The sequence below is a fragment of the Argopecten irradians genome, chromosome 14, assembly GCF_041381155.1.
Source record: "Argopecten irradians isolate NY chromosome 14, Ai_NY, whole genome shotgun sequence".
Taxonomy (NCBI): domain Eukaryota; kingdom Metazoa; phylum Mollusca; class Bivalvia; order Pectinida; family Pectinidae; genus Argopecten; species Argopecten irradians.
The window spans coordinates 32,890,324-32,904,807 of NC_091147.1; positions in this window are offsets into that span (position 1 = coordinate 32,890,324).

Genomic DNA, 14,484 nt, shown 5'->3' on the forward strand with positions numbered 1-14,484 from the left:
ACAGCCATCCGATGTATGAATACATCCATAACATTTAGTTATTTCAAATAGCTAGCTTAAATAAATCTGTGCTTACTCGACCGAGTGTACTACAATCACATGAATTAGTACTGACTTGTATCAATTATTGATTATCGATTATTTTAACCGGAAGTGAAGATGTACCTGTACTTATCTCATCTGTCTTACGATCACGGATAGCGCGTGCTTGGCAACGCTCGATCGATTGGTACAGCTGCTGATCTGTATACCCATGTACCCACACTGACGTGTGTAAATAAAAAGGATATGAATGGTCTCACCCGGACCGCTACTTTGACATTCTCCGCCATTATTGGTTCCCTTGCTTATTCCTGCAACAAAACTCTATTATCGCTGATACGCACTGTCTGACATTTCATATAAATCCAGTTCTGGTTAAACCTTTTTCCTTTGTAACATCAAAATCAAATGATGTTTCAATTTTGTCTCGTCATACACAATCTAGCTGCCTGTAGACATCATAGCCCTGTCGTTAGGTTGTGGTGTGTTTGAATTTTCCGAGAAATCGTCTTTACGTGTTATAACAAAAATCACACACTGAGTTATCTTGACAACACATGGAAATATTTTGACAGGCCGATAACAACAAATCCACTTGGCAATACACACGTGTGTTAGCGTAACTAAATATACCGGTACACAAAAGACCGACACACGTACATATACCCTTTTGGTAAATGGTTTGTGGAACTATATACATATATTGATCAGCGTTTCCTTTGAGGCGTAAACTCGCTGTGTATATTCTCATGTCGCCACACAATAGTCGGGGAGATCTACCCGTCTGAAAGGTTTCAAGGCGATTGTTAAAATGCCAGGCTGTGACACGAAACTGTCCTCCACTGTTACATTTGGTTTTACTGCTAAACGACATTACAAGTCTGGTCAGCTTTATTTACATTGGATTTTACTGGTATACGAAATTACATGGTTAGCTTTATTTACATTAGGTTTTACTGGTATACGACATTACATGGGTAGCTTTATTTACATTAGGTTTTACTGCTATACGACATTACATGGTTAGCTTTATTTACATTAGGTTTTACTGGTATACGACATTACATGGTTAGCTTTATTTACATTAGGTTTTACTGGTATACGACATTACATGGTTAGCTTTATTTACATTAGGTTTTACTGCTATACGACATTACATGGTTAGCTTTATTTACATTAGGTTTTACTGGTATACGACATTACATGGTTAGCTTTATTTACATTAGGTTTTACTGGTATACGACATTACATGGTTAGCTTTATTTACATTAGGTTTTACTGGTATACGACATTACATGGTTAGCTTTATTTACATTAGGTTTTACTGGTATACGACATTACATGGTTAGCTTTATTTACATTAGGTTTTACTGCTATACAACATTACATGGTTAGCTTTATTTACATTAGGTTTTACTGCTATACGACATTACATGGTTAGCTTTATTTACATTAGGTTTTACTGCTATACGACATTACATGGTTAGCTTTATTTACATTAGGTTTTACTGCTATACGACATTACATGGTTAGCTTTATTTACATTAGGTTTTACTGGTATACGACATTACATGGTTAGCTTTATTTACATTAGGTTTTACTGGTATACGACATTACATGCTATACGACATTACATGGTTAGCTTTATTTACATTAGGTTTTACTGCTATACAACATTACATGGTTAGCTTTATTTACATTAGGTTTTACTGGTATACGACATTACATGGTTAGCTTTATTTACATTAGGTTTTACTGCTATACGACATTACATGGTTAGCTTTATTTACATTAGGTTTTACTGGTATACGACATTACATGGTTAGCTTTATTTACATTAGGTTTTACTGGTATACGACATTACATGGTTAGCTTTATTTACATTAGGTTTTACTGGTATACGACATTACATGGTTAGCTTTATTTACATTAGGTTTTACTGGTATACGACATTACATGGTTAGCTTTATTTACATTAGGTTTTACTGGTATACGACATTACATGGTTAGCTTTATTTACATTAGGTTTTACTGGTATACGACATTACATGGTTAGCTTTATTTACATTAGGTTTTACTGGTATACGACATTACATGGTTAGCTTTATTTACATTAGGTTTTACTGGTATACGACATTACATGGTTAGCTTTATTTACATTAGGTTTTACTGGTATACGACATTACATGGTTAGCTTTATTTACATTAGGTTTTACTGGTATACGACATTACATGGTTAGCTTTATTTACATTAGGTTTTACTGGTATACGACATTACATGGTTAGCTTTATTTACATTAGGTTTTACTGCTATACGACATTACATGGTTAGCTTTATTTACATTAGGTTTTACTGCTATACGACATTACATGGTTAGCTTTATTTACAATAGGTTTTACTGGTATATTACGCTATATGACATTACATGGTTAGCTTTATTTACATAAGGTTTTACTGGTATATACGACATTACATTACATGTATGGTTAGCTTTATTTACATTAGGTTTTACTGGTATACGACATTACATGGTTAGCTTTATTTACATTAGGTTTTACTGGTATACGACATTACATGGTTAGCTTTATTTACATTAGGTTTTACTGGTATACGACATTACATGGTTAGCTTTATTTACATTAGGTTTTACTGGTATACGACATTACATGGTTAGCTTTATTTACATTAGGCTTACTGGTATACGACATTACATGGTTAGCTTTATTTACATAAGGTTTTACTGGTATACGACATTACATGGTTAGCTTTATTTACATTAGGTCTTACTGGTATACGACATTACATGGTTAGCTTTATTTACATTAGGTTTTACTGGTATACGACATTACATGGTTAGCTTTATTTACATTAGGTTTTACTGGTATACGACATTACATGGTTAGCTTTATTTACATTAGGTTTTACTGTATACGACATTACATGGTTAGCTTTATTTACATTAGGTTTTACTGGTATACGACATTACATGGTTAGCTTTATTTACATTAGGTTTTACTGGTATACGACATTACATGGTTAGCTTTATTTACATTAGGTTTTACTGGTATACGACATTACATGGTTAGCTTTATTTACATTAGGTTTTACTGGTATACGACATTACATGGTTAGCTTTATTTACATTAGGTTTTACTGGTATACGACATTACATGGTTAGCTTTATTTACATTAGGTTTTACTGGTATACGACATTACATGGTTAGCTTTATTTACATTAGGTTTTACTGGTATACGACATTACATGGTTAGCTTTATTTACATTAGGTTTTACTGGTATACGACATTACATGGTTAGCTTTATTTACATTAGGTTTTACTGGTATACGACATTACATGGTTAGCTTTATTTACATTAGGTTTTACTGGTATACGACATTACATGCTATACGACATTACATGGTTAGCTTTATTTACATTAGGTTTTACTGGTATACGACATTACATGGTTAGCTTTATTTACATTAGGTTTTACTGGTATACGACATTACATGGTTAGCTTTATTTACATTAGGTTTTACTGGTATACGACATTACATGGTTAGCTTTATTTACATTAGGTTTTACTGGTATACGACATTACATGGTTAGCTTTATTTACATTAGGTTTTACTGGTATACGACATTACATGGTTAGCTTTATTTACATTAGGTTTTACTGGTATACGACATTACATGGTTAGCTTTATTTACATTAGGTTTTACTGGTATACGACATTACATGGTTAGCTTTATTTACATTAGGTTTTACTGGTATACGACATTACATGGTTAGCTTTATTTACATTAGGTTTTACTGGTATACGACATTACATGGTTAGCTTTATTTACATTAGGTTTTACTGCTATACGACATTACATGGTTAGCTTTATTTACATTAGGTTTTACTGGTATACGACATTACATGGTTAGCTTTATTTACATTAGGTTTTACTGGTATACGACATTACATGCTATACGACATTACATGGTTAGCTTTATTTACATTAGGTTTTACTGCTATACGACATTACATGGTTAGCTTTATTTACATTAGGTTTTACTGGTATACGACATTACATGGTTAGCTTTATTTACATTAGGTTTTACTGGTATACGACATTACATGGTTAGCTTTATTTACATTAGGTTTTACTGGTATACGACATTACATGGTTAGCTTTATTTACATTAGGTTTTACTGGTATACGACATTACATGGTTAGCTTTATTTACATTAGGTTTTACTGGTATACGACATTACATGGTTAGCTTTATTTACATTAGGTTTTACTGCTATACGACATTACATGGTTAGCTTTATTTACATTAGGTTTTACTGGTATACGACATTACATGGTTAGCTTTATTTACATTAGGTTTTACTGCTATACGACATTACATGGTTAGCTTTATTTACATTAGGTTTTACTGGTATACGACATTACATGGTTAGCTTTATTTACATTAGGTTTTACTGCTATACAACATTACATGGTTAGCTTTATTTACATTAGGTTTTACTGGTATACGACATCTCAAATGGGGGTTTTGGGAAAAGGACAGACTTAGCTTTATTTACATTAGGTTTAAATGTTTCACAAAATAAAATTCATCGATCTACATTTGTAACTTGGAATTACCTCAGACAAGATATCTTTCTTGCCTACATATTGGTTGTGCTTTACGTGTACCAGCCGAACGAGCGTCTTGACAGGTTCGTGTGCAGGGCTGTATCTCCATTTGCACATTTTGTAATCTGATAATTACATGTAGCAGAATGCTGTGACAAGGATTATAGTCTATTTCAGGGAAGTAAACCTAGAATTACCTGTGAATTTATCTGTGCTACTAATTCCATAAGGGTTTCATTTATATATAACATGTACATGTGCATATGTACAAGTATTAGCTTCAAAAAATAGGGGGAAAAAAACCTTTTAAGTCGGGAACCACATTAATTTTGATAAATATATATTTGCACCTATTTTTTATGGTAAAAACGTTGTAAAACAAGTCACGTGCTTATACCTCATTGATGCCATTGGTCGAAATATAAAAATGCATTTATGAGTAACTAGTGATCACGTGATTGTGTGTTTACTTCCAAATATAGTGATAGTGATAGTTTACCTGCCAATTTTCGGAAAAATGGATTTATTTAAAGATATTCTCCCAAATGTCATTAATTTTGCATGCATATCATTTTGACTTGCACATATGCACTGTTTTACTATAGAAATGGACTGACATGGGTTATAAAACCACCATTTCTACGTTTTATCTATAAATTATATAATGCGAATTGACAAATTCCATCTGTCTAACTGTCTAATCTAGGATCAGCGAAGATCGGCTACTCCCGGCTAAATCCGTAGAATTCTTAATTCATATTTCCTAGCTTTAGGTTTCAGAACAGCTAAATGCAACACAAATAAATATGACCTCCGTCAAAAGGCCAAATTATATATACTAAATACCAGGTAAGAAAGTAAACACACAATCATGTGATCACTATAGAGCTAGTTACCCATAGAACAATTCCATATTTCGGCCAATGGCATGAATGAAGTACAAGCACGTGACTTGTTTTACTACGTTTTACTACAAAGAACGCGTGTTTTGTAGTTTCATTGTACATAAATGATAACTTTAGGGAATTAGGACACTGTAGCACAAGTGAAATTCACAGGTAATTCCAGGTTTACTTCTCTGAAATAGACTATAATCCTTGTCAGAGCATTCTGCTAATTATCAGTTTATAAACAGTTGGCAAATGGAGATACTGTGCGGTAGAGGGCCCGCTAAAACGGTAAACAAACATGTACGGCAGCGCACGAAAAGCACAATGCATCTTCTTTATGCACAACAACATCCTGGTTATTGACGACCACGTATTATATACATGTAGCCGTATGATCTTCCAGTCCGCATGTCAATAGGTTTTTGGACACCAACTCGCAGCAGTTTGTTAAATCGACTGAATTTGACGATTTTTTCTCGGATTTCTCCATGTGGAAGAAAGTGTTAGCAATCACTGATACAGATATTGAAAGATAAATATTTCTTTAATACAATCGTGTATATTTTGTAAAATGTTATTTGGAATAAATGTGGATTTAAAGCGATTGAAGTAAGGTGGGTGTGTATTTCTATGATGCCCTCGTCTATATATATATAACCAGTAGCCATTTTCCGTTATACTTCTTACAACAACTTTATATCATAATCAGCAAGCGCTTGTGTTAGAAACACTAGGCAAACATACACTTTATAACAAAATCGGTAAAAAGTTAATACAAATGTACTAGAGTTATTTCCCTTTGACCGACTGTGAATGTTGAAGTCGCTCTTGTAGTTCAACGTCATGTTAACCGAATCGGATGCCCTTATATTTTTACATCTGACGCAGGGTTTGTATTTATTACCTCAATAACGACGCCCTTAGGACATCACCCTGAAAAACTCAGTGTAGGTAGGCAAGTTGGGGGTTAAATCAATTACCTCGAAGACACGTGTACCCATGCGTTTCATTTGCAGATTCGTACCAGTTGTATCGATACGAATCTGTTGCATCTCAAATGGGACGCGTCGTACCAGCAGAACTGTACCTGTACAAGTGGTCGTACTACTTGGATCCAAGATGGCGGACCCGAGATTTTTCATTTGTGATCGGAGTGTTTTCTTTGTTGAAAACAAGACAGAGATTATTTATATCCGATAAAACAACATGGATTATTTATTTCAATGTATTCTGAAACTATTGATGTTTTACTTTTATATCCATTTTATTGTTAACACCGAAAATACTTGGCTTTTATATTCGAAGCGTATCTTCTATATGTGTGCAGCCATCATGGAAAAATCCAAACGCGTTCCATTTGGCGACTGGTACGAATCCGCAAATGGAACGCACGGATGACTCTTCTTAATCAAAAGTTCAGACCATTCCATAATAAAAGTTTAGGCAAGTTAACCTCTAATCAACAGCTACCGTCGATGGTTTGTTTCGAAAAGATGAAAGAAAGGCCAAATGTGAGACGGCATAAAAAGTGGCGTTAGGAGGATATATCAGTTAAGAAATAGAGATAAGATAATATCCCAAATTTAGTCGCGTTTTGCTACCATACAATTGTGGCATGCAGAAAAGCGTTATGAACAATGATTTGACAAACCTACCAGGATATCAGTTTTTATGTAAATAAAGGACCTGTGGTATTTCCATTCGTGATGATTTCAGATTCGAATCTAATCAGTCGTGATTAAACACATGTAACAAAGCCATCGCAGCTTTCCGCTTGCTTTGTTACTCGAACTGCGCATGCTCAGGGAGCATAACATATAACAAGTATACCGAGGGAGCATTTATGAATTATTATCAAATGATACAAACACTACACCTATGATAGAGGGAACCATTGTCCTCCCATGATGTGCTACCAAAAAAATATTTTCCGGAAACATATAATTTCCTCAAAAAGGTTTTATAAATTCATGTACCAGTAAAGATGTAAATTTTGCAATCAAAATATTATTTTTTTTACATATATACGTACGGCAAAACATAGAAACATAATTTTGCATTTTTAATGCGCTTTAATTGTGATTATTTTCAAAAATGATATTTAAGCTCTGCTTACATGCTTAGAAAGATCAGTGCCTAGTTTTCCTTCAGTTCAATACGTATCTATACATGTATAATAATTTACAACTGTTCAGCTAACAGTGGAAAATAATCCCTCCGTGTTGGTACCGACCATGTAAACTGTTTCTCCCGGCCGCATGAGACAGCTGTTATCTAATCATAATGTTCATTGCTGTTGAAATAAACAAAACATAAAATAATACAAACTTCCTTCGTTAATCAAAAGTGTCATTATCTCTCATGTCATAATTCGCTATCCGTTGTTTTCGTTTCCTGGTTAATAAGGAGACAAATACATACAATTGACATTAGTTAAGTACTCTTCATCGCTTATTTCCTCACAGCCAGGGAACCAGTCGGAATCATGAAGTCGTCGTTTCCTGAACGAACAATTAATAGTCTTGCTAAATCACGTGACCATGTAAAGAGTCTGACAGTAGTTCGAAGGAAAAAAGAGCGAATATTAGTAATTATGTGTTCCTATAGAGAGTCAGATAACATCTTTACTTCAACATACAATTGATATGATGACGAGACTCCTCACCTAGGAACAATGGTCCAAGTCTGGAAGGCAGAAAAGGAAAGTTAGCAAAGATACAATGTATTTCATTCTGATAGTGTTGGGCCTATATTCTACCACTTTTGTTTTACAATGTTAATATAATTCAACTGTGTGAACACTTTTATAATGTAATTTGATGGCTTACAAACAATAAGTGACACCGTTACAAGATGACAGGCCCATCCTCCTCAGTTGACTATGCAATAGATTACTTTGAGGGTAGGACAGGGAGATGTCTACCCGATGAGGAGATCCATGACCGTCTAGTCCGAGGCTTACCGAGTGTTAGACTGTCGTGAATATCCTATCTGTGTTACCCTCAAGGTAAGCAATTATCCCTTTCTTGCCCATGTGATTTTTCCAAAAAAAAAAAAAAAAAAAAAAAAAAAACACACACAAAAACACACACACAAAAACTGCACATACCGTGAGTTACAAAAAGACAAATATTTATTTATTAACTGTATCACTTGATTAAATTTGTTGCATTGTAACATTCGAAGTCAAAGAAATATTACAGATGTAACACATATTGTATCATAACCATTTTACCGGATAAACATCAACGAACTATGTAAAGGCACGTGAACTTCCGATTGCTATGATCATAAGGTCAAAGTTCAGCATGCGCGTAAAGCACGAGCTCGGGATCAAAGGTGAACTGTGCGCACAAGTTAATGTTTATTTACAACTTTTGATTTATCACGCGAATATGTTCCACGCGCACATGCTATCTTGCCTTGGATAAGACAGAGAAATCTTTCCGAAAGTCCGACGGAGGTAGAAAAAACAGGTCTGAAGAATGATTTTGTTGTCAAAAGATGCCATGTTGAAATTAATATGATCACTTAAAAGTAATGCCTATATGTAGATAGAACTTTATTAATTGGACAATGAACGAAGTGTACTTAATCGTTAAGAGTGACATGGAACGACCGAGAACCTTCCTCACATAGGCGAACGTTTAACTCATCGGCCAAAAATGGGGCGGTGTCATGGGAGACGTTAGGAAGAAGAAAGGTAGTTAGGAAGAAAAGGCAAGATATAGTCAACTTTATCGATCATGCAATGGGAAGCACGGTTAGGGCGTTTGAATTGCACCCGGTGTTCGCATAGCGAAAGGCGATACTTGTGACCTATCTTTTCTTTTTTACATTTTTGTCTTCAAATTATCAGACTTCCTTTACTGAGGTAATGCAATTTCAAATTAAGTTATTTCACTGTTACAGTATAAAAAAAACCATTGATATCTACATACCGCGTTTGCCGCCAATTTGTATCCTGTTGTAGAAGAAAATGAATCTTGAGTTATTTTTGTCGTTAACAGCACATAACTGGTCACTGTATGTGGTACAGATTCCTGTTTGTTTGTCAAAGGAGAACGAGGAACATCCTCGACAAACTTTTGCACATTGGAGGGGTGTCTTCATCCCAGAAACGCTTGATAAGATTCCATCACTGTAAAGACTCTCGATGACCCTGTCCTGGGACGAAAAGACGGATGTTATGATACCAGGTGGGTCGAAACAAAGCGATGGATATAAGTACACGAACGCTATTATCACAAAAACTACAGTTATTCCACTTCGTCCCATTTTAATGATGAAGACGAAACACAAATCAACCGCGAAGAATTGTAAATTTGGATGCGGCTAACAAAGTCTTAGAGAGAACGTGATGAAGGGACAGGTGCTGAAATGAGACTTTGTAAACAAGAAAAAGTGTGACAATGTTCCATTTCAACTGTCTTAGTTCTATATCGAACTCCAAGAGATTGCAGTAACAGCCTCCTGTCTTTCAATTCATACACAATGGACTTTACATGCAATGTACAAGGATGGTAATGAGGCAAATAAAAACGACACGAATTACCTCACCCAAGCATGCGCAGATTGGAATTCTTGTTGGTTGATATATTGTTGCATCTAGTTCGCCACTAATGTCTAAGTAACCCTTTAATTGATTTCTCATTACATGTAGAATTACAACAGGCTTCATTTAATCGCAAAGCTTCAAAGCGGATGAACAGTTGTTGTTGCTACTAAAACGAGTTATATAGCTGATTAAATAATCATAAAATTGTTTTATGACACTCACAAGACACAACACATTGCCCTTATTAGCCCCTGTTTAATGGCTGTTTGATAGCTTTGATTTATACGTGTACATAATCAAAAACCGTTCTTCACTTCGGTTCGACCACATTGCTGGCAAAGCAAAAAGTAATTAACTGCTCAATAATCGTTCTGTTGACATTTGCATTACCGCTAAGCTGTTTCCATGAAGGAATTTCTGCGATTGGACGCAACATTTGACTAACCCAAATATCTGCATTGCCATATCACAAACATGTAATAAAGTATGGAGTAATACTAAGCCTCGTGGTACATGTAAAATATAGTATATAGTGATAGTAAGCCTCGTGGTACATATACAATATAGTATTATTCTATTATGGCCTTTTCCAGAGGGAACGGTTCTGCTAAAGTGTTGTCTGCCGAGTCGAAGACGAGGGGACTATACCTCGCCAGACAACACTATAGGAGAACTGTTCCCGAGGGAAAGGGCCATAATAGATTTAGTTCGTCACATGATATTCATTATGACGTCATATATTTGGTCGCATATTCATTCCCGGGGGACTATACTTATCTATTATGGCCTAGTTGACAGGGCACTATTGCCTTTTATTCTGCAACTGTCCCACATACTGACCGATAACTACTGCCGGATAAACTTGTGCTTTATCCGTCAATACGAAATGCTTTATCCGTCAATACGATCACGTGAATTTGTTCCATATCTGACGGAACTTTTTCTAACTTGACCCAGAACTTGAACCTTCCGGTGAATGAAACGTCATTCAGTCCCGCTAAAACGTGACGTCACATTCATCGGAATGACGTCATTTTTACGGTATCCAAAATCTCGTATGGCGGTGTCGTTTTTTTCTTGGCTCATGGCAAAGGTATGTATTGCAAAGTAATTTTTAAACGGGTATATATTGTTTTTTGAGTATTTTCATATTGTTTCAGTGATATATTACACTGAATGGATTTACGGATGGTGTTTGTGAATGCGCTTATTTATTTCCCACGGCAGTAAAAAGGAGTACACTCTCATTCGGTTTAGTGAATGAATATTTACCTCCGCATCAAAGAAGCGTCACGCTTCGAGCGAAACCAAGTAAATAACTGTCAATTTGCTTTCGTTTTGAATGCCATAATAGTTGCAGGATAAACAGAATACACGATTAGTATCTTACAATACAAGTTTTATTTTGGTGCTCGACACGGAAAGCCGAGATGACTCGGCAAAGCCTCGTCATCTCGGCTTTCCTAAGTCTCGCACCAAAATAAACCTTGTATTGTAAGATACTAACCATGTATTCTCTATATTGTATTGTCGAGGGATGGAATATTGCCCGAGCCGAAGGCGAGGGCAATATCCCATCACGAGACTACACTATGAGGCAATAGTGCCCTCTCAACCAGGCCATAATGGGTTTAGTACATCACCCTGACATGAGACCGTTTTCCATGTCATCGCAATAGAAGCACGTCAAGCGATAGGCCTACCTCGCAACGCTATCTTCATGTCCACACCACGTTGTTACATTAAAAGTACAACATATAAATTGTGGCAGAAATATGGGATTCTATAAAAACGGGATTCAGCTTCATGGAAATTAAAAGTAGATCAATATAGAACATTGGTGAACTGTCTTCTGTAGAAAAGCAACATTTGCTTCCATCCCCGCACAAAACAGTCTGTCCGCCATCTTGACGTCTTGGTCGAAGCGCAACGTTGTAATTACGTCATGTAAAGTGACGTCACAATACATTCACGTTCAATTTCGCGCATCTTCAATAGTGTCCGCTTGCCCGGGCACTATTGTAAATAGTATCCATGTGTGTAGCCAATCAGAAGTGATACTGAACGTCAATGTAATGTGACGTCATCATTAATTGACGTCATTATAACGTTGCGCTTCGATGAAAAAGTCAAGATGGCGTACAGGCTGTTGTGTGCGGTGATGGAAGCAGTGTTGCTTTTATACAGAGCACTGATGTTCTACTGATCCAATTTTAATCTTCATGGAGATGAATCCCGTTTTAAAGACATACAGATTTCTACGACAATTTATATCTTGCACTTTTAATGTAACAACGGTGTGTGGAAATGAAGATAGCGTTGCAAGGTGTCGCTTCATGTCTGGCTTGACGTGATTCTGTTACGATGACATGAAAACGGGTTTCATGTGAGGGTGATGTACTAAACTCATTAATACCTGTTTGAGAGTTGTTTGTCTCATGATGGGATAGTGCCCTCGCCTTCGGCTCGGGCACTATTCCGTCCCTCGACAATACTATGAGGCAATAATGCCCTCTCAACTACAGGCAACTGTAGGCCATAATAGATAAGTAGTGATAGTAAGCCTCCTACAGACCTAGAATTATTCTCGATACTCCAGGGGTTCCGATCACTTACGATCTCTACACCCGTGAAACCGGCAAGTATACCACTATCTAACACTAGAGAATTGATTACAGATTATATAATCATATAATATAAGACCATTTTAGACGTTTTAGATGTCTAGATCAAAAGACGATAAAAATCAGCGGCTATAAAAACACATTTCTAGCAAATCCTCCTAAAAACGGTTACTACCGTTAGAAAGAGCGATAATTTTCCTTTCAAAATTATCCTACATATCTATATAAAGTGCCGTCATTAAGACGATTTAAGCCCCATTATGACAAACACTACACTAGCCTCTTGAAAATCATCGTATTAAAATTCATACTGTTTGTATGGCCGATATAATATGCATGAGAGAGGCTTCCTCTGCAATCTCATTAGCCGGCTGCAGATGTATATGCTTGAATGGTAACGGCGAAATCCATATATAGATGTACAACGTCCAGAGAAGAAAGACTTTTCATAGTCGGCAAATGAGATTGCAGCGGAAGCCTCGCTCATGCATATTATATCGGCCATACATGCACAGACAGTATGAATTTTAATTAGATGATTTTTCAAGAGGCTAGAGTAATGTTTGTCATAATGGGGCTTAAATTGTCTTAATGACGACACTTTGTATAGATGTGTAGGATGATTTTGAAAAGAAAATTATCGCCCTTTTTAACGGTAGTAACCGTTTTTATGACGATGTACTAGAAATGTGTTTTTATAGCCGCCAAAGGTAGGCGGGTTAGAAACTTCAAGTCTATGGGCTTGCCACCCTACTCGTATATAGTATCATGCAGAGTATATTTTTATCGTTTTTTTTATCTAGACCTCTAAAACGTCTAAAAATGGTCTTAGGACACTCTGGTGGGTCTATAATCATAACCAATTCTCAAATCTCTGTGCTATCTAAACTTCGGAATTGAAAACCGACAAGTATATATACCATATATACCACTATCTAATATGTATTCGGAAGTGAAACCGGCAAGCATACCAGTACATTTGTATCCAATATGTATTTGGGGGGGGGGGGGGGGGGGGGGGTCCACGTGCAGGGTCCCCCCCCCCCCCCCCCCCCCCCACACACAAGTTAAGTTAACGAACCAATGTTTTTCTGAAGCCTTATGTCCCACTGATAACGAAATCGAGAGGTAACATTGTATAAACTGGGATGAACTTCCGGTTATGACGTCATCAAGATGGCCGCCATCTCGAATTTCACTAAAGATTGAAAAATAGTCATAACATTGACTTTTTTCAACCGAAGAAGACAAATGAGGCATCAAAATGACCACAATAGAACATCAAATACATATCAGGACTATATAATCCAACACATGTAGTTATTTCTACGCAGGAAATGAAAAAATCGGATTTCGTGCTAAAAAATGGTAATTTTTAAGCAAATTTTTCATATTTGGCTTGACGCAGCAAAAATGTTTGACGTCATAACCGGAAGTTCATCACAGTGTATACAATTTTACCTCTCAATTCGTAAACATTGGTTCGTTAAGTTGTAGAAAAACATTGGTTCGTTAAGTTGGGGGGGGGGGGGGGGGGGGGGGGTGTGCACGTTGACCCCCCTTAGATCCCGGCCTAAAGGATAGTAAATGTAGTAAAACCCAAGGCTTGCCAAGGGTTTTGCAACATTTTGTGATCCCGAGGGTAGAATATCCCTATCCTTCATATCCACTTATGAAAGAGTTTATTGCAATTTTACAACAATTATATCCCACCATTTTGAAATAAATTCGAAGAAA